Source organism: Eucalyptus grandis, chromosome 11 (genome assembly GCF_016545825.1).
Source record: "Eucalyptus grandis isolate ANBG69807.140 chromosome 11, ASM1654582v1, whole genome shotgun sequence".
In the NCBI taxonomy this organism is placed as follows: Eukaryota; Viridiplantae; Streptophyta; class Magnoliopsida; order Myrtales; family Myrtaceae; genus Eucalyptus; species Eucalyptus grandis.
This window is the reverse complement of record NC_052622.1, coordinates 19,860,033-19,882,092: the sequence shown is the minus strand read 5'-3', so window position 1 is coordinate 19,882,092 and position 22,060 is coordinate 19,860,033. Positions and strand designations below refer to the sequence as shown.

Genomic DNA, 22,060 nt, shown 5'->3' with positions numbered 1-22,060 from the left:
GCATGACTCGGAATTGTCTTCACAAAAATGGCAAAATTGCCAGATCTTTTCTTGGGCTCCTCTTTAGGTTTCCGGAGCCTGAAAATCTGATATATCACTTTAATTAATCAATTTTATAAAGCAATCTCAACAAGTCTCCAATGACTTTGGCAGTGTCTCAGGCAAATGGCAATGTGGTGAAGGCAGCATGTGTTTTTCAATGTGTTTGTAAAGCAAAGAACGGACGAGAGAGAGAGAGAGAGGGCAACGTGGGACGATAGGTATGACGGTGGCGACGATAAGCAGAGAGGGCCAACGCGGATGGTGGGGATGATAGGTATGACGAGAAGCAGGGAGCGACAGAGAGCAGAGGGACTAGGGTTAGCGGAGAAAGAGGGAAGGAAGTCCGCTTTTGATGGAGACATACGACATTTTTAATGGGGAGGCTATCTGAAATTTGAATAGATTTTGATCTATCTTTCCTTATTTGTTTCAAGGAAAACAATAAACTTACTAAGATTGGTATGTAAGAATTGATTTACAGAGCAATACGTTTTGTTGATTAACATTATGATATATTCTTAACTAAATAAATTGTGTAAAATAATTGCAGCGAGTCTATGAAGACGTATGCTTAAATTATGTTTTAGTTAAGTGAAGCTCATTTGGGATTCTTTGGCCACTCTCGGGATCTATTGAACAATGACCTTTACTCAATTAGATGTGTCAAAATAGATTATAAACTCATTTCTTAACTCGTATGTAATGAATTGAATTACTATATGAGTTAGTTATATTCAATAAATATGTTTAGATTAGTAAAACTTAGGACAACACTTGTTAAATGAGTTTACAATTCATTAAAACCCAACCGACCTTTATGACTCTTTTTTCACGCTTTCTTACTGTTGCTCAATTCCGCATTTGCTAGCTCCATGATCTTCCCTCACTTTTGAATATAAGATGGAAGTGTTTTAACTATACTGATCATGTCGGATTATTAGATTTACATGTATGGAAATAGATCACAGTTAGTGTAATTAATTAGTTTAGATCAGATCATTTTTCATCTGACCTAAATTCAATCTGATCCACACATTTGATGAGTCGAACTCAAGTATTGCAGCCCACCATGTGCCACCGTATCATGAGGGCATCTATATCATTATACGAGATGGAAAGGGAATTACAAAACAGTTTATTTTAAGAACGGAGATTAAAATGTTCTTTTCTGACGAATGAAGACGCGGGTAAAATAGCATTCGCGTGTTTTGTGGGGCAAAATGGGGGCAAAGCATCGAGGAGGGATTTTCCTTAACAGCGCCCCATTCTGCTCAAATCGGGGATATATCTCGCGGAGCCCATAATGGAGACTCACGATAGACGAAAGGAGAGGTGGGACCGACCAGGTACAATTTTTTTTTTTGGTGGGTAAAAAAAATAATAATAAGGTTGTTTTTTTTGCAAAGAACGCTTTCCAAAATGACTGACAATATACATAGGAGAGGCTAGGAGGCAAGAAGAGGAGAAGGTAGCACAAAAAATATCATGCACAAAGAGGAAAAGGCACTCCCCCGAAGGTAGCATAAAAAATTCCCCCGAGGTCATGCAAAGTAGCAAAAGGGACGGACTCCCCCGAATATTTTTTGTGCTACCTTGTCCTCGTCTTGCCTCCTAGTCAATTTGTACCCGGTCGGACCCACCTCTCCCTTTATAAAATCGATCTTCCGCCTTGTGGTCGCTTCATTCTCTTTCTTCTTCCTCTCTCTCCCCTTGCACTCTCGCCACTGCATTAGACTAAAGTTCATCGTTCCCGATTCGGTCTCCACCGAGGTAGGATCCTTGCATCGCTCACATTTCTCCATTCTTAGGCTGCGCAACTGAGCGGGTTACACTAATTACTTACCTGTCGTTGATGTTTCTTCGATGATCCAGAGACAATGGCGTCCCACGTCGTTGGATATCCTCGCATCAGCCACAACAGGGAGATGAAGTTTGCCTTGGAATCATTCTGGCATGGAAAGAGCACCGCCGAGGATTCGCTGGAAGCCAGGGCTCATCTCAAGTCATCCATCTGGAAGCAGATGGCCGCCGTCGGCATCAAGTATATTCCCAGCGACACCTTCTCATACTATGATCAGGTGCTCGATGCCACCGCGATGCTCGGTGCTGTTCCTCCCAAATATGGTTGGAATGGTGGCAAGATCGGGTTTGACATTTACTTCTCGATGGCCAGAGGAACCGCCTCTGTCCCTGCTATGGAGATGACCAAGTGGTTCGACACCAACTAGTAAGGACGACAGATCTTAGACAAGTTAGCGAGTAGAAATTAATTTTGTATTGATGATTAAACTTAACCCATCCATCTCATTTTTTGGTCTAGCCACTACATCGTCCCTGAATTATGCTCTGATGTCAACTTCTCTTACGCTTCTCGCAAGGCTGTCACCGAGTACAAGGAGGCCCAGAAGGTAAAACGCTCGTCTTATTATTGTTTTCTTCGTTCTCAACAGCCCATTCGATTGGGTTGTTGTTTGTCGTTTAATTTTCGTACGTCTTTATCAGCTCATATGTTTTTGTCTTCCTGCGGCCGTTGCATAATCTTAGCATTATCTAAAGCATAATCTTCCCATCTACAGGTAAGATAATGAACTCCTCTCTCGCAGTTTTCATTTGCTCGTGTTTGAATACGTTTCCTGACTATTGGGATTATCGGATTCCCAAAAACCGGATTCGACACTAAATTGAACTCCTAAAATGAATGCGGAAGATGAGCCCGGGAAATTCACATGTATCATCGATCCTAAAGCACACCACGGAATTGAGCGTACCTTGTTAGCCACAGATTAAACACCGACGCCGATAAGAGGAAGAGAAAAACGATCATGTTCGATCCGATGATGTCAATTGGCATTGAAGGGAAGACGGCGTCGCCTCTTGCGCACTGTTTTTCTTTTGGAGGGAGAGAGGGAGAGGAACGTACGTTATGCCAAAAGGTGTGTTCCTTCCTCTCTTTTTCTCCTTTTATACGTCCCTCAATAGAAAGGAACGTACCCCTTCATCCATGGGCTCTAATCTTGTGGGCCGAGCTTTTAGGCCCAACATGGGCGGACAGGCCAACTTAGGCCCATCACATAAAACCATCATCTCCCACTCGCACATGGTGAGCTGAACAGGATTCTCTTTACCTCTCTTCAACATTCATACCGGTGAATAATTCGTGCGACTAGCATACTTTGAGAGCTCGTTGCCATACATCTGTTAGGAATATATAGCAGCTCATAATGGGCATCACACTCTGAGTAGATTTAGTATGCAGTACCCTAGATCGATCGATCACATTTCTATCTCTCTTGATCTCTCTTAAACAATGATATATATATATATATATATATATATATATATATATATATATATTGTATTCACAATTATGATTATCTCAAAGACAGTTATAATTTGTTAACCAGTGAATACAAAACTACAATGTGATTCTCCAAATTCGATCTTCCTCTTTCCTTCAAACTCTCAATTTCAGTTCAGCTTGCTTTTCTAGAAATGTCCCATTAGATCGAATCAACTCATGACCATTGGCAACATCCTAAGATAGCAAACACTAAATAGAAATCTTGAGAGTAAGTAAAAGTCATGAGGGCACTAAAATTAAGGAACTCTTTTCCTCAAGAGTCTCACACGACATAAAAGTTGAGATCAAAACTTTTGCCACTCTTATTGGTCGTTTCATGCATACGTAGTATGAAATACGTATTACGGTATTAACTCTTTTCCCATGGAGCGTATGTCTACACCTTCAATACCGTACGGATGATAGTTTAGACATACCCAAAGTCTAACTTGAGTTCACATATCTACTCATTCACAAAATTCATCGAACTCACATCGGCATCATAGACAGAGATAAAGTAAAATATGTGGGTTATTTTACTTTCGGACATAGTAAGTATTATGTCATCATCTTAACACTCAGTTAAGGCGACATACGTATTTTAAGCTTGAGCTCTCGATTATCACCTAGATAATAAGCTTAAAAACAGTCTCATCTCTATTTATCACACAGTTAAATAGAGGCGATTACCCGTGTGAGTGGGCTAATCTTATATCTGTCCAACATACTTTCTCAACTTAAAGTAATGCACTAAGCATTAAGATGCATAAAGATCAAACAAAGATTCATAGGCATTAATGATGAAAAACACAAATTCATCAAATGTGAACACTTCAGGGAAATTACAATCCAGTACATCAGACTCTACGCAATCCTGGAAATTTCATATGGCCACAAAATACATCTCTAGGTATTGGTTTTGTCATAGAATCTGCTACCATTCTATGCGTAATATGAACTGTAAGTTCACATCTTTTCGTGCAATCATATCTTTGACAAAAATTATACTTGGTATCTATATGTTTGGTATTGCCATGATATTTTGGATTTTTGGTGTACGCTTTTGCTGCTTGGCTATCACATTAACCAACAATGAATCTGCAGCACTTCCAATAACACCTAAATGATCCAATAATCTCTTAAGCCAAACACTTTCTTATACTGCTACTGAGAATGCTACGAACTCAACTTCCATCGTTGACAAGGCTATACACGTTTGTTTCTTACTGCTCCAACATATGGCACCATTATTTAGTAAGAAAACAAATCCAAAGATAGATTTTCTTTCATCTAAATCTTCTCTTCAATCAGCATCAGAATAGCCTTAGAGTCGCAAATCTTTTCCTTAATAACTCAACGTATAATTAGCAGTCCCCTTTAGATACCTCAGTATTTTCTTAACGGCCTTCCAATGTGCTGGACCTGGGTTGGATTGGTAACTACTCACCATTCCAACTGCAAAACATATGTCAAGTCTTGTACATATCATAGCGTACATCAAGCTCCCAACAGCACTAGCATAAGGAACATGTTTTATTTGTTCATTCTCGTGTGGAGTCATTGGACACAATCAATCTGTGGCTCAATCCTTCACTTTTTGCAATAGGAGTATCAATGGGTTTACAATCTTGCACACGAAATCGTTTAAGAACCTTATTTAAATATGTTTCTTGCGAAAGAGATAACGATCTCTTCGAACGATCTCTTGAAATTTTAACTCCAAGAATGTATGCAGCCTCACCCATATCCTTCATCTCAAAGTTGGAAGACAACCAACTCTTGACAAGTATTAACAAACTCCATATTGCTTCCGACAATTAGTATATCATCAACATATAATGATATGATCACAAATTGATCTTTGGATCTTTTGTTATATACACAATGATCCTCATCTATCATTGTAAAATCATATGCCATTATGGCATTATGAAAACGTATATACCATTGTCTCGATGACTGCTTAAGACCGTATATCGATCTCAAAAGTCGACATACCTTTTCTTCTTGGCCTTTCACTATGAAACCAGCAAGTTGTTCCATATATATTTATTCCTCTAATTCTCCATTGAGGAAAGTAGTCTTTACATCCATTTGATGTAACTTAAGATCTATACTAGCAACTATTGCCAGAATTATGTGAATCGAGGTAAATCTTACTATAGGAGAAAATGTTTCTTCATAATCAATTCCTTCCTGTTGATTTACCCCTTCGCCACAATGCGAGCCTTATGCCTTTCTATCATGCCATTAGATTTTCGCTTTATTTTGAGAACCCACTTGTTCTCTATAGCTTTGCGTCCTTTTGGAAGATCAACCAGTTTCCAAACTTGGTTTGACTTCATTGACTCCATCTCCTCTTCCATTGCATGAATCCATTTCTCCTTACTAGCGCAATCCAGAGCCTCATTAATATTTCTTGGCTCTTCCTCATCTTGCGGAGCAATCATAAAAGTTGCCCATTCAATGTCAAAACGTCGACGGGGAATACTTCGGCGACTTGTTCGCCGTATGAGAGATTGTACACTTTGCATATCATTCCCCATTATGCTCCCACTTGGATTAGATAATGATGATGTTGTCTCATCATATAGTTGTAATTGAGAATGAGTTGAATTCAATTCATCACTTCTCATATTACTCCCACTTGGACGAACTCCACTAATATCATTATCTTGATCCAAGGTTTCAAATAGGGAGTAATTTTCCTTTATTTCTCCCTTCTTAGGAAATTCATCCTCTAAGAATGTGACATTCCGTGATTCAAATTCAGTTATACTCACACTTTCCTACTCACCTATGAACACATACTATTTCAAGTGTTCGGAGTATCTCATTAAAATACTCTTCTTTCCTTCGGGACCCAATTTCCCAAAATTGTGAGAGGACTCACGAGTATAGGCAGCACAACCCCATGACTTAAGAAAATTTAAGTCTAGTTTTCTACCTATCCATAACTCATATGGAGTGGAAATAACTGATTTGGAAGGCACCCGGTTAAGTATATAGGCAGCAGTTAACAACGCATCACTCCAAAAAGTTATAGGTAAGTTAGCATGTGTCACCATGGATCTAACTATTTTCAATAGGGTTCTGAATTTTCTTTCCGCAACACCATTTTGTTGAGGAGTATATGGAATAGACAACTGTCTTTCTATTCCTTTTCATCACATAATTTCTTGAACTTATTAGATAAATATTCTCGACCTCGATCGGATTTTAATACTTTTATTTCTTACCTAATTGATTTTCTACCAAGTTCATAAACCTTTTGAAACAACTTAATGCTTCATATTTATGAGAAATCAAATAGACATATCCGAATCAAGTATAATCATCTATAAAAGTGATGAAATAAATAGCCACATGCCTTCCTCTCACATTCATTGCACCACATACGTCAGAATGGATTAAATGCAGAGGAAATTCAGCTTTTTTACATTTTCCAAATGGTTTCCTTGTCGTTTTCCCTACTAGGCAATGCTCACATATTGGCAAATCGCCTTTTTCAATGTTGCCCAACAAGCCCTCTTTGGCCAGTCTATTCATATGTTGTTGGCCAATATGACCAAGTCTAGCATGCCACACATTCACATCATTATCAAATGAAGTAAGAGATGTGAGAAGGGAATAACAAACATTTGCATTAACATAGTCAATATCTAATACAATGAAACCATCTAGAAAATAACCACAAGCATAGTAGTTTGTATCCAAATACAAATCTACACCTCTATTATGGAAGTTCATATTTAAAATTAAGCTTAACCAACACAAAAAAAGACACTTAATTTCGACAAATCTCCGGAGCATATAGAACATCATGTAGGAGCAAGGTGCGTCCACCACGCATGTTCAATTGGCATGTGCCAATCCCTTTTAACTTCAGCTCTGGAGTTATTTCCCACATAGATCCACTTAGTTCCAGTTGGTATTCGTTGGAATTCCACGAAGGATTCTCTATCCTTCGCTACATGGTCTGTCGCTCTTGAATCTACAGTCCACAAAGGATTGGATTCAGCCAATAATACAGAACTTGACACATAAGTAAAGTTCTCAAATGTACAAGAGGTGTTTACATTTTTCGGCTCACAACAATTGCGAGCATAGTGACCTTTCTTGTCACAATTGTAACACCTCACCCTTGACATTTTCTTCATTTGAGGACGTTTTCCTCTCTTGTGTTGGTTAACTCTTGATTTCTTGCAATAAGGACTTGATCATTTGCATTCCCACATATTGAACGAATCAATACGCTTGCGCTTAGAGCTCAAAGCCCTTTTTGAGCTAGAACCTGCATTGCAAATATCTATTTTCGGCTCAAATGCCGTTAGGCGGTCCTCTACTAGCTCAAGGCGGCGCATGGCATCCTCAAGATCTTCCATAATTTGGTCAAGAGCTTCTAGTGCTTCTTGCTTTTCCAACACATATTGAATCTTCATATTCAATATTTCACAATTGTTGCTGTTCATATCAGCAATTACGTTCTTAGTTGCTGAAACCATCGATCTGAACACATCAAATATATATGCACAAATAATTAATGCCTATCATTTATACATCCACTTTGCACAGACTCATCATATCAATGAACAATTTCAAGTAAGGTTTCAGAATTAAAAGGTCACTATGTTTCAAATCATCCTCCAAAAATCCTAACTTAAAACTATTATTAATATAATTGTCTTATGCAAAATAAATTCTATGAAGTTACAAAACTTCTATGAACCACCCACAGCAGTCAACAATAACAGAAAGCAAATAATATTTGACATCTAATAGAATAATAATGCTTTCACATAATACAATTATCAATTACACTAAGCAATATATACAGAGGAAAAATATCAACATAGAAAGAGATATTCATACTAAAAACATCTCAAACTAATCTAAGAAATAAATAGGGAATGTTCCTTCTAATCTATCACCAAAATATCTCGAGAAATTTGAAGGCACATTTGCCAACCATGAACAAACTTTTGGAGAGCTTTCATGTCGCCTCTAAGGCGCATTGACTCTGAGCCATGTGGCGCTTAATCTAAGGGTTGGAGTTTTGGTTAACTCAATCCCATAATATTCTCTTACAAAAGCTACCACTAGCCTCCTATAACCTGGGACCACGTTGACCTCCCATAACCGATCTAACACTGCTTGCCATTCAGGTGGAAGAGTGTTCATCAAAGCCGACACCTTCTCAAAATCCGGCATAAGATAACCATTCCAGATGATTTCTTGTATCATCAGATTGACCCTGACCACGTGTGATACTAAATCACCGTCATCGATGACGTCATCCCAGCAGTTACCGACCGTTGGGTGACGTTATGATGACGTCATCACGCGTCGGTTCGCCGATTGGCGCGTGCCAATTCGCCGGCCGGCGGCGTCGCGCACGTGCCGGTTCGCCGACCGACACGTGTGGCGCACGTGCTGGCCGAGCTAGTGCTTCAGGCGCGTGGCACCCACGCGCAGCGGCTTCTGGCCACGCGGGTGGGCTTGTCTGGCGTCTCCCGATAGTGGTTGACCCATCGACGGACTTGTCTCGACGAGTTCTTTCACCCTATGCCATCAGAAATTGATTTCGACTTACGAAAACTCGAAAAAATGGATGAACGGTGCTCGGGTGTCGGGATTTTGCGCCCGATCCGTGTCGGCCAATTATTTTCACGAAAATCAATCAAAAAAACAGTCATAAACATGAAAGGGGTCGGAAAACATGAAATAGGGCTCGATACCAATGTTGGGATTATTGGATTCAACACTAAATCGAACCCCTAAAACGAATGCGGAAGACAAGCCCGGGAAATTCACATGTATCACCGATCCTAAAGCCCACTACGGAATCGAGCGTACCTTGTTAGCCACAGATTAAACATCGACGCCGATAAGAGGAAGAGAAAAATGATCATGTTCGATCTGATGACATCAATTGGCCTTGAAGGGAAGACGGCTTCGCCTCTTGCGCACTGTTTTTCTTTTGGAGGGAGAGAGGGAGAGGAACGTACGTTATGCCAAAAGGTGTGTTCCTCCCTCTTTCTTTCTCCTTTTATACGTCCCTCCAACAAAAAGGAACGTACCCCTTCATCCATGGGCTCTAATCTTGTGGGCCAGGCTTTTAGGCCCAACATGAGCAGATGGGCCAACTTAGGCCCATCACATAAAACCATCACTGACCAATGATAATATCATGCAGGGAAGTTGTACCCGAACTTAAGGCTGCTGGTGCTTCATGGATTCACTTTGATGAGCCCACCCTTGTCATGGATCTTGATTCTCACAAACTGCAAGCATTTACTGAAGCATACTCGGAACTAGAATCATGTCTTTCTGGCGTGAATGTTGTCGTTGAGACATATTTTTCTGATGTTCCTGCTGAGGCATATAAAGTTCTTACTTCCCTAAAGGGCGTCACTGGATTTGGATTTGATTTGGTTGATGGAACCAAGACCCTTGATTTAATCAAGGGTGGCTTCCCCACAAGCAAGTATCTCTTTGCTGGAGTTGTTGATGGTAGGAACATCTGGGCCAATGATCTTGCCGGATCGCCCAGTACCCTGCATGTTCTCGAGAGCATTGTGGGAAAATGTACTACTTCATGCATATGTTATTTCCAAATAGTGTTTTTTGATGATCTGTTTGTCATTTATGCTTAAGTTGATATCTAATAGATCTCATTTATCTATAGACAAACTTGTGGTCTCCACCTCCTGCTCTCTTTTGCACACTCTTGTTGACCTAGTTAATGAGACCCAGTTAGATGAGGAAATCAAGTCATGGTTTGCATTTGTTGCTCAGAAGGTCGTTGAAGTCACTGCCTTAGCCAAAGCATTGGCTGTACAAAAGGATGAGGTACAATTTGTTGTCTCTCTCGTTAAAGATGATGCTGAAAAGCAGCATAGCATGCCCACGCGGTCCTTGTTGCTACTAGGTGGTCTTAACAAGGGTGGTAATCCACATTATTAGCTTGTTTTCTAGAATTAGTTGCTTTTGCTCTATGTCGATTTGTCATCGCGGAACCAATGCGGTTACCTTGTCGTGGGTCACTTTAATTAGGCTATACAGAGCTACATACATATGGCAACAACTGGGTAAATACAGTCACTAGGATGCAAAGTTAATTTAATCTAGGCCTGTTAATTAGCACCTTTAGGGTGTTTTTCAAGTATAATGTTCAATTTCCAAAGCATTGATTACTAATGTTGTGAGAGAGTATTTCGATGCTTACTGCCAATGGCTCTGTTTTCAGGCATTCTTCTTAGCTAATGCTGCTGCTCAAGCATAAAAAAAGTCCTCTCCAAGAATCACAAACGAAGCTGTCCAAAAGGTTGTATGTTCCCCTGCTAAGTTACCCTTCATTTTTTATGCGTTCCTAAAATAGCAATTAGAATTATATTACTGGTGTCTTGAACTCATGACATCCTCGTCTCTCTCAAGCTGCTGCATTGAGGGGCTCTGATCATCGCCATGCCACAACTGTGAGTGCTAGACTTGGTGCTCAGCAAACGAAGCTTAATTTGCCAGTCATCCCAACAACCATCATTGACTCCTTCCCTCAGACTGAGGAACTCAGAAGAATTCATTTTGAGTACAAGGACAAAAAGTGAGTAAACTAGATCTTTCTTTTCCAATTAAACAATGATGGATGTGACACAAGGCCGTTATACTTTTCATTATGACCCTCATTGGTTGTCCGACTCACTTCGTTATAGGATCTCCGAGGAAGAATATGTTAAGGCCATCAAGGAGGAAATTAACAAAGTTGTCAAGCTTCAAGAGGAGCTTGACATAGATGTCTTGGTTCATGGGGAGCCCAAAGTAAAACAGTCTTTGAATTTGGCATTGTAATTAAGACAAACTATGTTGGATAAATAGGTAGCATCTTATGAACTATGTTTTCTTTCTTTAACATCTTGATTTGGATGTTTCCAAGATAGAGGAGTGGTATGGTTGAATACTTTGCGAAGCAATTGTTGGGTTTTGCTTTCACCATTAACAGGTGGGTGCAATCTTATGGATCTCATTGTGTGAAACCACCCATCATCTATGGTGATGTGAGCCGCCCCAAGCCAGTGATTGTCTTCTAGTCCACCACAGCCCATAGTATCACTACTCCCCCGATGAAGGGAATTCTTACAGGCCCTATCACCATTCTCAACTGTTCCTTTGTCCGAAATGACCAACCTGGTATGGAAGAAAGTGACCTTTGTGTGTACATGTGATATATAAAAGAACAAAATTTTTATTTTTCCTTTTGGGACTAGAATAATAATATTTAGGGCCTGCATGGTAACGTTTCTATTTCTCCCGACTTCTGTTCTTTTGTTCCCCGAAACAAAAAAAGAACGTAAATCTGTTTGATAACGCCAACTTATTTTTCTATTCCCCGGAATAGAAAAGTGGTTGGGGAATAGATTTGGAATAGAAACAAGAAAAAAAAAAAGAAAAAAGAAGTAGTTCTTATTCCCGGAACATTTTTTTTCTTTTCAATTTTTCTTTTGTTCTTCTTTATTGTTGCGGCCATCGTCGACCACACCGCCAACCGTCTCGCCACCTCTTGTCGCCCGCCGCCATCGACGGTAGCCGAACGCCAGCGACAGTCGCCGTCGCTTGTAGCCCACCGGCCACTGCCCATAGCCCACTGGCTGACGATCGCCACCATTCGCTGGTAGCCTGCCATCGCCAACTGCCACACAATCGCCACACGACCGCTGCCTGCCACCGCACGACAGCCAACCATCGTTGCCTACCGCCGCCGCAGGACTGCCGCCCACAGCCCACCGGCTAATGCCCCCTCCCACAGTCAATGGGCTATGAGTGGCAATCCTGTGGCAACAGTCGATGGCGACGGTCGGCGGTCGTGCGACAATCATGCGGCGGTCGTGTGGCGATCATGCAACGTTCGTGTGACGTTCGTGCGGCGGCAAGTGGCGGTTGGCAGATTGTGAGTAAGAAGAAAAAACAAATAAATACAAAAATTTATAAATTTTTACTAAACGCAATTCTATTCTTTTTCTTTTTCAAGAATGGCAATTTTGTATAGTTACTAAACACTTTATTTTACTCAGAAATTGTTCCAATAGTAGAAATAGAAAATAACTATTTCTAAAAAGAAATAGTTCCCCGGAATAGAAACGTTGCCATACGCACCCTAAAATTTTCGGTGAAAAAAATAGGACCAAAAGAAATCAAATGATGTCATGGCTTAATTCCAACAGCTTCATTCAGCAATAAAACATAATGTTCTCCACCTGCTCCTTAACCTCAATCTGACCAAAATTGGCAACAGGCTTCATGTCCTCTATGTAATACCTCCCTCGAAAGGCTACTAAATGGGGATAATAAACGAGGGCATTGCAGGATGCATAAAACATCAAATGAGGAGTAAAAAATTTAAAAATTCAATAAGGAAAAGGTCCATGGAGAAAGATAACAAATCTTGACCTAACCTAATGAGACCGAGGTTGTGCATCAGGCATATCTGTGGAGTTCAAAGATAATAATAAGTTATGATCCATAAAATAAATATTGGTAATGAGGTTAATCAATTAGAAAGGCAACAAAATACTTATGTGTAGCACAAATTGTTAGTGAGGGTTTGGAGAGCATCGGCAGAGAAGTCGTTCTCATCGAGTAATATGTGATAGTGCAACGATCTACTAGTGACCTACACAAAAGAGAGTTCGATCGGTGTGTTTCGCCAAACGTAAAGGAGATGGGCGTCACCTTAAACCCAGCATGGTGAGTGAGGTAAAAATTGAATTCAGTAGAGTGGCAAATAATAGTATCAACAATGGTACCTGATAAAACATACTAAAATTTTAAACTACTCAAAAGCTGATTGACACTGGTAAATTAATAAGAAAAGTATCATACCATGTAGTATGTTGCCTTTGAATAGACTGTCTTTTATCAGCAGGAAAGAGGAGAGTATGATGCCTCTTTTGCACCTCAATGAAGGTAATTTTTGGCTCAAAATTAAGTGACTCACAAGCCTTTGACAAAACCAACTCAAGTTGTAACTGGAAAAAAAATGACTCTAATCTACTTAAAAGGAATGATGATGAGCAAATATTCTATGGACCTATTCCCCACTGAAGTACCTAGCGAATCGCCTTTATTTTATCGAGAATGACTTCAGAGAATTGACTATCTAAGACTCCATCCCTATCGTGATGATCAAACTTCAATTGCAATGACAAAACAAAGCTATCTACTTTGGCACAACAATAAAGTACAACACTATACAATATTATCCTCTCGACTTTAAGCCTAGTTTATCTATTGAAGGCCCAAAAAAAGAAACTCCCTGCAAGATAACTTGAAAGTGAGGTGGGGGAAAGCATAAACTTAATATATTAATGAAAGGCACGAAAGAAAACAAATAGGACCTTACCTTATCATTCCCCATTTTTCCCCTCTGGGGTCCATTTTGGGCTGTGCAAATTTGTAGTGTTTCCTTTTCGATGAGCCTAGTAGAAAAAAGGGCTCTATATTTCGTTGCCTCTCGTCGCCCACTGGCCACTACCCACAGCCTATCGGCCAATGATCGCCACCATCCGCCAGCAGCCCACTATCGCCAACTGTCACCCAACCGCCACACGATCGTTGCTTGTCGCCGCATGACAGCTGACCATTCCTACCGACCGCTGCTGCAGGATTGCTGCCCATAGCTCACCGACCGTCGCCCCCTCACACACTCGATGGGCTGTGGGCTACAATCCAGCAACGGTAGTCGACGGCGACGGTTGGCGATCGTGTTGTGGTCGTGTGACGATAGTGCGGCATTCGTACAACGTTCGTGCAGCGGTCGTGCGGCAGTCGTGCAACGTTCGTGCAGTGGTCGTGCGGCGGCAAGCGGGTCAACGGTCCGTGAGTAAGAAGAAAAAACAAATAAATACAAAAATTTATAAATTTTTACCAAACGCATTTCTATTCTTTTTCTATTCCAAGAATAAAATTTTTGTATTACACCTTATTATAATTAGAAATTGTTCCCGGAGTAAAAATAGAAAAACTATTTTTGAAAAGAAATAGTTCCTCAGAATAAAAACGTTGCCAAGCGCACCCTTATTTCACAGATTCCAAACTTGCTATCAAATCGCCTTGGCCATCAAGGACGAAGTCGAGGATCTTGAGAAGGCAGTGATTAATATTATTCAAATTGATGAGTTAGCTTTGAGAAAAGGGTCTACCACTAGGAAAGCTTGGTTTAATCCTGACTTTATATTCAAGACTCATAAACACAATGGGGTCAAGCTTGCGCTCAAGATCTTTATTGCTGCTGCCGAGCTCCTCTGCACCCGACTTGTCGAAGCTAAAAAAGAAAAGTTTGAGTAACTTACTCGTCAGTAATTCTTCTTGCACACATGGGTGTATTGCCGTGATATTATTGATCCAGTAGGTGTGTTTCTTTATGAAATGTGAGGAGTCATGGTCCTGGTCCATTTTGGGCTGTGCAAATTTGTAGCGTTTCCTTTTCGGTGAGCCTAATAGGAAAAAGGGCTCTATATTTCGTTGCCTCTCGTCGCCCACCGCCACTACCCACAACCCATCGGCCAACGATCGCCACCATCCGCCAGGAGCCCGCTATCGCCAACTGTCACACAACCGCCACACGATCGTTGCTTGTCGCCGCACGACAGCTGACCATTCCTACCGACCGCTGCCGCAAGATTGCTACCCATAGCCCACCAACCGTCGCCCCCTCACACAGCCGATGGGCTGTGGGCGACAATCCAGCAGCAGTAGTCAACGATGATGGTTGGCGATCGTGCTGTGGTCGTGTGACGATAGTGCGGCAGTCGTGCAACGTTCGTGCAGCGGTCGTGCGGCAGTCGTGCCACGTTCGTGCAGCGGTCGTGCAGCAGCTAGCGGGTCAATGGTCCGTGAGTAAGAAGAAAAACAAATAAATACAAAAATTATAAATTTTTACCAAACGCATTTCTATTCTTTTTCTATTCCAAGAATAAAATTTTTGTATTACACCTTATTATAATTAGAAATTGTTCCCCGGAGTAAAAATAGAAGAAAACTATTTCTGAAAAGAAATAGTTCCTCGGAATAAAAACGTTGCCATGCGCACCCTTATTTCACGATTCCAAACTTGCTATCAAATCGCCTTGGCCATCAAGGACGAAGTCGAGGATCTTGAGAAGGCAGTGATTAATATTATTCAAATTGATGAGTTAGCTTTAAGAAAGGGTCTGCCACTAGGAAAGTCTGAACAATCTTTATACTTGGATTGGGCTGTCCACTCTTTTAGAGTCACTCACTGTGGTGTCAAGGATACTACCTAGGTTCCTTCATAGCTCCATTTCTTGTCTTCTTTATATATATGTAAGAAGATCTGTTTCCCATGTATACTGATTTCACTTGGTGGCTGTTATTGATTGGCAAATCCACACTCACTTGTGCTACTCCCACTTCAACGACATCATCCTCTCAATCATTGACATGGATGCCAACGTCATCACAAGGGAGAACTCTGGCTTTGATGAGAAGCTCCTCTCAATTTTTCACAAGGGAGTCCAGTATGGTGCTGGGATTGGCCCCAATGTTTGTGACATCAACTCTCTCATGATACCTTCAGCTGAAGAGATTGCTTGAGAGAACCACCAAGATGCTCACAACAAATGTATCGTGGTTTAATCCCGACTTTATACTCGAGACTCATAAACACACTGGGTCAAGCTTGCGCTCAAGATCTTTGTTGCTACCGTCGAGCTCCTCGCACCCGACTTGCCGAAGCTAAAAAGAAAAGTTTGAGTAACTTACTCGTCAGTCAATTCTTCTTGCACACATGGGTGTATTGCCGTGATATTATTGATCCAGTAGGTGTGTTTCTTTATGAAATGTGAGGAGTCATGGTCCTGGTCCATTGTGGGCTGTGCAAATTTGTAGCGTTTCCTTTTCGGTGAGCCTAGTAGGAAAAATGGCTCTATATTTCGTTGCCTCTTGTTGCCCACTGGCCACTACCCATAGCCCATCGGCCAACGATCGCCACCATCCACCGGCAGCCCGCTATCGCCAACTGTCACACAATCGCCACACGATCGTTGCTTGTCGCCGCACGACAGCTGACCATTCCTACCGACCGTCACCCCTCACACAGCCGATGGGTCAGGCGACAATCCAGCAGCGGTAGTCGACGGCGATGGTTGGCGATCGTGCTGTGGTCGTGTGACAATAGTGCGGCAGTCGTGCAACGTTCGTGCAGTGGTCGTGCGGCGGTTGTGCAACGTTCGTGCAGCGGTCGTGCGGCGTCGTGCAACGCTCGTGCAAAGCAATCGTGCGGCAGCAAGCGGGTCAACGTCCGTGAGTAAGAAGAAAAAACAAATAAATACAAAAATTTAGAAATTTTTACCAAACGCATTTCTATTCTTTTTCTATTTGCAAGAATAAAATTTTGTATTACACCTTATTATAATTAGAAATTGTTCCCGGAGTAAAAATAGAAAAAAACTATTTTTGAAAAGAAATAGTTCCTCGGAATAAAAACGTTGCCATGCGCACCCTTATTTCACAGATTCCAAATTTGCTATCAAATCGCCTTGGCCATCAAGGACGAAGTCGAGGATCTTGAGAAGGCGGTGATTAATATTATTCAAATTGATGAGTTAGCTTTGAGAAAGGGTCTGCCACTAAGAAAGTCTGAACAATCTTTATACTTGGATTGGGCTGTCCACTCTTTTAGAGTCACTCACTGTGGTGTCAAGGATACTACCTAGGTTCCTTCATAGCTCCATTTCTTGTCTTCTTTATATATATGTAAGAAGATCTGTTTCCCATGTATACTGATTTCACTTGGTGGCTGTTATTGATTGGCAGATCCACACTCACTTGTACTACTCCCACTTCAACGACATCATCCTCTCAATCATTCACATGGATGCCAACGTCATCACAAGGGAGAACTCTGGCTTTGATGAGAAGCTCCTCTCAATTTTCCACAAGAGAGTCCAGTATGGTGCTGGGATTGGCCCCAATGTCTGTGACATCAACTCTCTCATGATACCTTCAGCTGAAGAGATTGCTGAGAGAACCACCAAGATGCTCACAACAAATGTATCGTGGTTTAATCCTGACTTTATACTCGAGACTCATAAACACACTAGGGTCAAGTTTGCGCTCAAGATCTTTGTTGCTACTACCGAGCTCCTCTGCACCTGACTTGCCGAAGCTAAAAAAGAAAAGTTTGAGTAACTTACTCGTCAGTCAATTCTTCTTGCACACATGGGTGTATTGCCGTGATATTATTGATCCAGTAGGTGTGTTTCTTTATGAAATGTGTGGAGTCATGATCCTGGTACTCTATCTCTCTCTCCCCCCCAAAAAAAAAAAAAAAAAAGGAAAAAGAAAAAAAGAAAATGTTGTGTGTGTTTAGGAGAGAGGATGGCAAATGAATAAATTATTATTTACATCTTGTGCATCAACGTCGTTCTTTTCACTCACTTTTTATGGGTATTGTCCCTCCGAAAGAGACTTTCCTGCTGTTTCATATGAAAACACTTCTGATATCTGCTGCCGAATGCGTTAGCTGCTTAAAGCTAGCTTGTCTATGGATGAACATTTCATCTATCAAATATATCGGTTGCAGCACTGAGTGCTGAGTTTGAATGAGGATGAGAATGGGCAGCGCAATACACTCGACTTGATGTGCTGCAGTGCAAAACTCTAAATTTTGAGTTGCTGTATGAGCTCCGTTGATACTCTAGATAACAGACTCGCCACTGCAAAGGTTATGCTAAGTTAAAGCTTGTACTCATGGAATGGACTAATGATATGTTACGTTAAATTCAAAATAGCCGTTACATTCTTATGGTAACTTGTTTCTTTCGCCCCAGTCAAAAGCAAGGAGAGAAATAAGTCCAGCTAATGTCAGTACCTTTTATATTCGATCCGCTTGACCTCCTCTTAAAACATCTGCAAGGAAGGAACAAAAGAAAACAAATTTTGGATCCAGACGAGTAAATTCTCATTTATTCATCCACAGCTTTACTTGCCTCTTGAGTATATCCTTATTTGGACCACTCGACTACTACGAATCCATAGTAATCAACGCATATAGGGTAATTATAGATTAGCATTCCTCGTAAAAACTTCATCCGAATCCACAAATATACATTCGGAGTCTTGTAAAATCTCTCTATTCAAAACTTAATCAGTCTAACAGGAAAAGTTAAAATCAGGATGGAAAAGACATTTTTCCTACTCAAAGTTTTTTTTTTTTTTTGGTCTGACTATTCAAAGTTGAATAGTGATAGGTCCTCGAATTTCCGTGGAAACACAAGCCGACTGACGTGGCCATTATTCATTTATAATTCTACCCCTTGCTGATAAATATGCAAGACGTGGAACCTCTATAAAATGGAACAATGCATCAACTTAGTCTTCAATTTCTTAAAAATTTAGGGATAGACCTTCTCTTATAATATTGCAAGCACCCAATTAGGTGTTTGATCACCGCTTGATTGCTTGTCTAATGCACGCGATCCTTGTGGAACAGAACTTAAAGTAATTTGTTGGAAATAATGAAGTATCTGTTGCGTGATCTCACATCAATATGCCTCATGATAAACTGAAAGAAATTTTCTATGTAGAGTCTAATTGCGCTCTCTCTAATCTATCTAGTATTTTGAGATTTACGTACAACTTAGTAATGGCCAACGGGCCGTGCCGGCCCAGGAAAGGTATGGCCGACACGATTGGGCCCGTTCTGGTCCGGGTCCGTTAGGGAAAGAAGGTGTCTTGGGAATGCGTTTCGTTGGCTTTTTGCATTTTGGTTAATTACACCATGAAAGATCTTGATTAAACCCGCAACATACGCTTGCAATGCTCTCTGTGATTGCATGTATTCCCCAGATCCAACGAAAACGGAATTTTGAATCCTGCACCACTTGCTAACGATGATAAGCAGAGCAAGACCAAGAGGGAAAGTTCGAGTCTCCGTTTTACATCACTACATTCTGTATTCTGTCCGATTAGCATCGTGACTGAAGGGGTTAATCTCCTCCAATGCTTACAGTAATGCTTCGTATGTCCTTACTGAATAAAAATTGTGCGACTTGACGAAGGGCCATGACTAATGCCCTTGTAGCCAACAAAAAATCATGGTAATGATAATAATTATAATAATAAGGAACCAACCTCACTGTGGAAACGTTGATCTGGCATTGGATTTATCTTACCCATAGTTGTACACTTTGCCTAAAGCGTGATTTTACTATCGTCATGGGATCTTCATAATCGGCGTTGCCTGAGTCGATTTAGCTCAATCACAATATCATGAAGCATGTGACAAGATGTAACCATAGTTTGTATTAGCATTGGCTATAGAGTTTTATGATATTCTTCGCGATTAAGTATTTATGATGGAATCTTGCCTTTGGTTTGTTACACAAAAAGAGAGGAGGGGGGGAGGATGAATGTTTCCGAGACAAGCGATCGAACATTAAAATAGACAAAATAAGAAAATAAATGGAATATCAAATTTATGAAATTCGGTCGATGTGACTTACAATTACGGGAATAGTAGCAAATAATTTTACTATAGATATACAATAGAAATAACAACTATACTTGAATTACTCAAAACATTTTTAATGTTTCTTAGGCTCCAATTGCATTAGTCCCACAATTTGTTACGAAATAATATCTTGATCTCATAAAGAATTACACAATCTCAATACAAAAAATATTTTCGCTAGAACACGGTGTAATTGAAGAGAAGCCTTGCCACTTTGCCCTCGCAGCACGGCACACCCCTACGCACGTCAACAACAGCCCGCCCCCACGAATGAAGATTGTACTATAATATACAAAAACGCAAAATGGAGTAACTGACTTCAATCATGGGAACTTATATTCCATGTGCAGAAGCCAAGTCCGGTCAATCGTGGAAACGTATATTCCATTACACTAATTGTTCTTTTGAATAAAAGCTCTTTTTCCGGAAACACTGAAGTAAAGGAAACCTTTTGGCAAGAAAAAGAAAGTCTCGTTCCTTTTGGTAAGAAAAATCCAGAAAAAATGATATGAATGATTCATGTACTTTGACCTAATATGAAATATCTTTTTTAAGCTTTTAATTTTTTTTAATATGGAATCTAAACTATTAGTGAATATTCAATTTAATCCCTAAATTATAGAGGTAAATATGGTTTCAGGTAGAACCAAGAATTGGTCCAGTTCTAGGCTCCAATACATCTCGATCCACTTGGCAGTTCTATCTTTTAGAAACCGGAAATTGATGGTTTCCTCACTCTCCTTTTTAGGCTGTTCTTCCTTTTTGAAATATCCTCTTTAGTTTGTACTTTAAAAAAATCACCGCTTAACTTGATTATGAAGAGATCAATAGTGTTTCAAAGCTTGTTCGGATGCATTTAGCGAGCATTTCCATAAAGAAAGTTTTCATTTTTGATGCTCGATCATATAGTGTACTACATCGCAAGCAAAGTTTGATGTACCGAAGTTCGCAATCCTTTCTCTATTTAAAATCCTTTTTGTATCATACCAAAAAAAAAAAAAAAAAAAAAACCTTAGGTACATTAATAAGGCGACAATCTTGCTACATTCAAATAATTCATGTTTAATGTGGTGTTTTATATTAAGGATACATTTGATTGAAGGGAAATTGTTTTTCGACATTTGGATGTTTGAATGACGGAAAACGAATTGTTCTACCAAAACATTTTTCATGAATTGAAAAATATAAATTTAGATTTTATGTTACGTGTTTTGAACTTTTATTTATTTATTTTACTTTGTTCATCTTTTACAAATTATTGCTATTGAAAATGAGAAATTTTCATTTGTGTTGTTGCATTTGCTTTCATTTTGATTAACTAAAAAAAAAAAAAAAAAAAAACTTGTTAGATCATGAAACCAACTCTAAAACCTGTGATAAGGTAGATTTTAGGTTCTAAGGCATATAGGATAAGTTCTAGATTCCACAAAATGAGGAAATTGTAAGAAATCTAAAACCGCTTACCCTTACTAGACTATATGAAGATATTAACTATTATCCTTACATTAATTAACGTTAACAAAATCATGGATCACTGAACTAAGATATTTATAATGAACATGTTAATGCTCTAATATTTTTCTTTTCTTTTCTAAACTAGTAAATAAAAAAATAAAAAAGGCATACTGACTCATCTTTTTTAAAAATAAAACTCAGCATATGATAACTCATGTTATCAAATAAGGTTTGATTTGTTGTCTAAGCGAGCCAAAGGACTATTTTGAATATTTATCGATAATTCATGAATCATATTGAATAAATTTAAAAATTTAAAGATGATATTATACATTGAGTAAAAATTTAGAAATTATTAGTGTCATTCTCTCCAAAAATTGCGAAGGTTTCTCTAGGTCCCAACTTTCTTGCTGCAGCATCGACGCATGATCTTGAGGATCGATGGGACATAATCTGTGAATGAGACTGAAGGCGTGGCTTGGCAAATTGAGAAGGCCAATGTATACGTTATGGTCGCCTCTCATTGGCCACCACAATGGAAGATGCTGGTGGGGACACCGGTCTGGTGACTATCTCCCCTGCTCATTGAGGGCAATGAAATGACCAAAAGAAATTATAAACAACAAGAATAACAACAGCGACAATGGCAACCTAGTGCATGAAGGAGCACGTTTAAAGTGGGCCCCCTCATCATT

At 40.0% G+C, this 22,060-nt stretch overlaps 1 pseudogene; it reads left to right on the top strand.

Annotated features, from left to right (window-relative positions):
• The first annotated feature begins 1,919 nt into the window (after positions 1 to 1,919).
• On the top strand, positions 1,920 to 17,661 carry LOC104429355 (annotated as a pseudogene).
• The last annotated feature ends 4,399 nt before the right edge of the window (positions 17,662 to 22,060 follow it).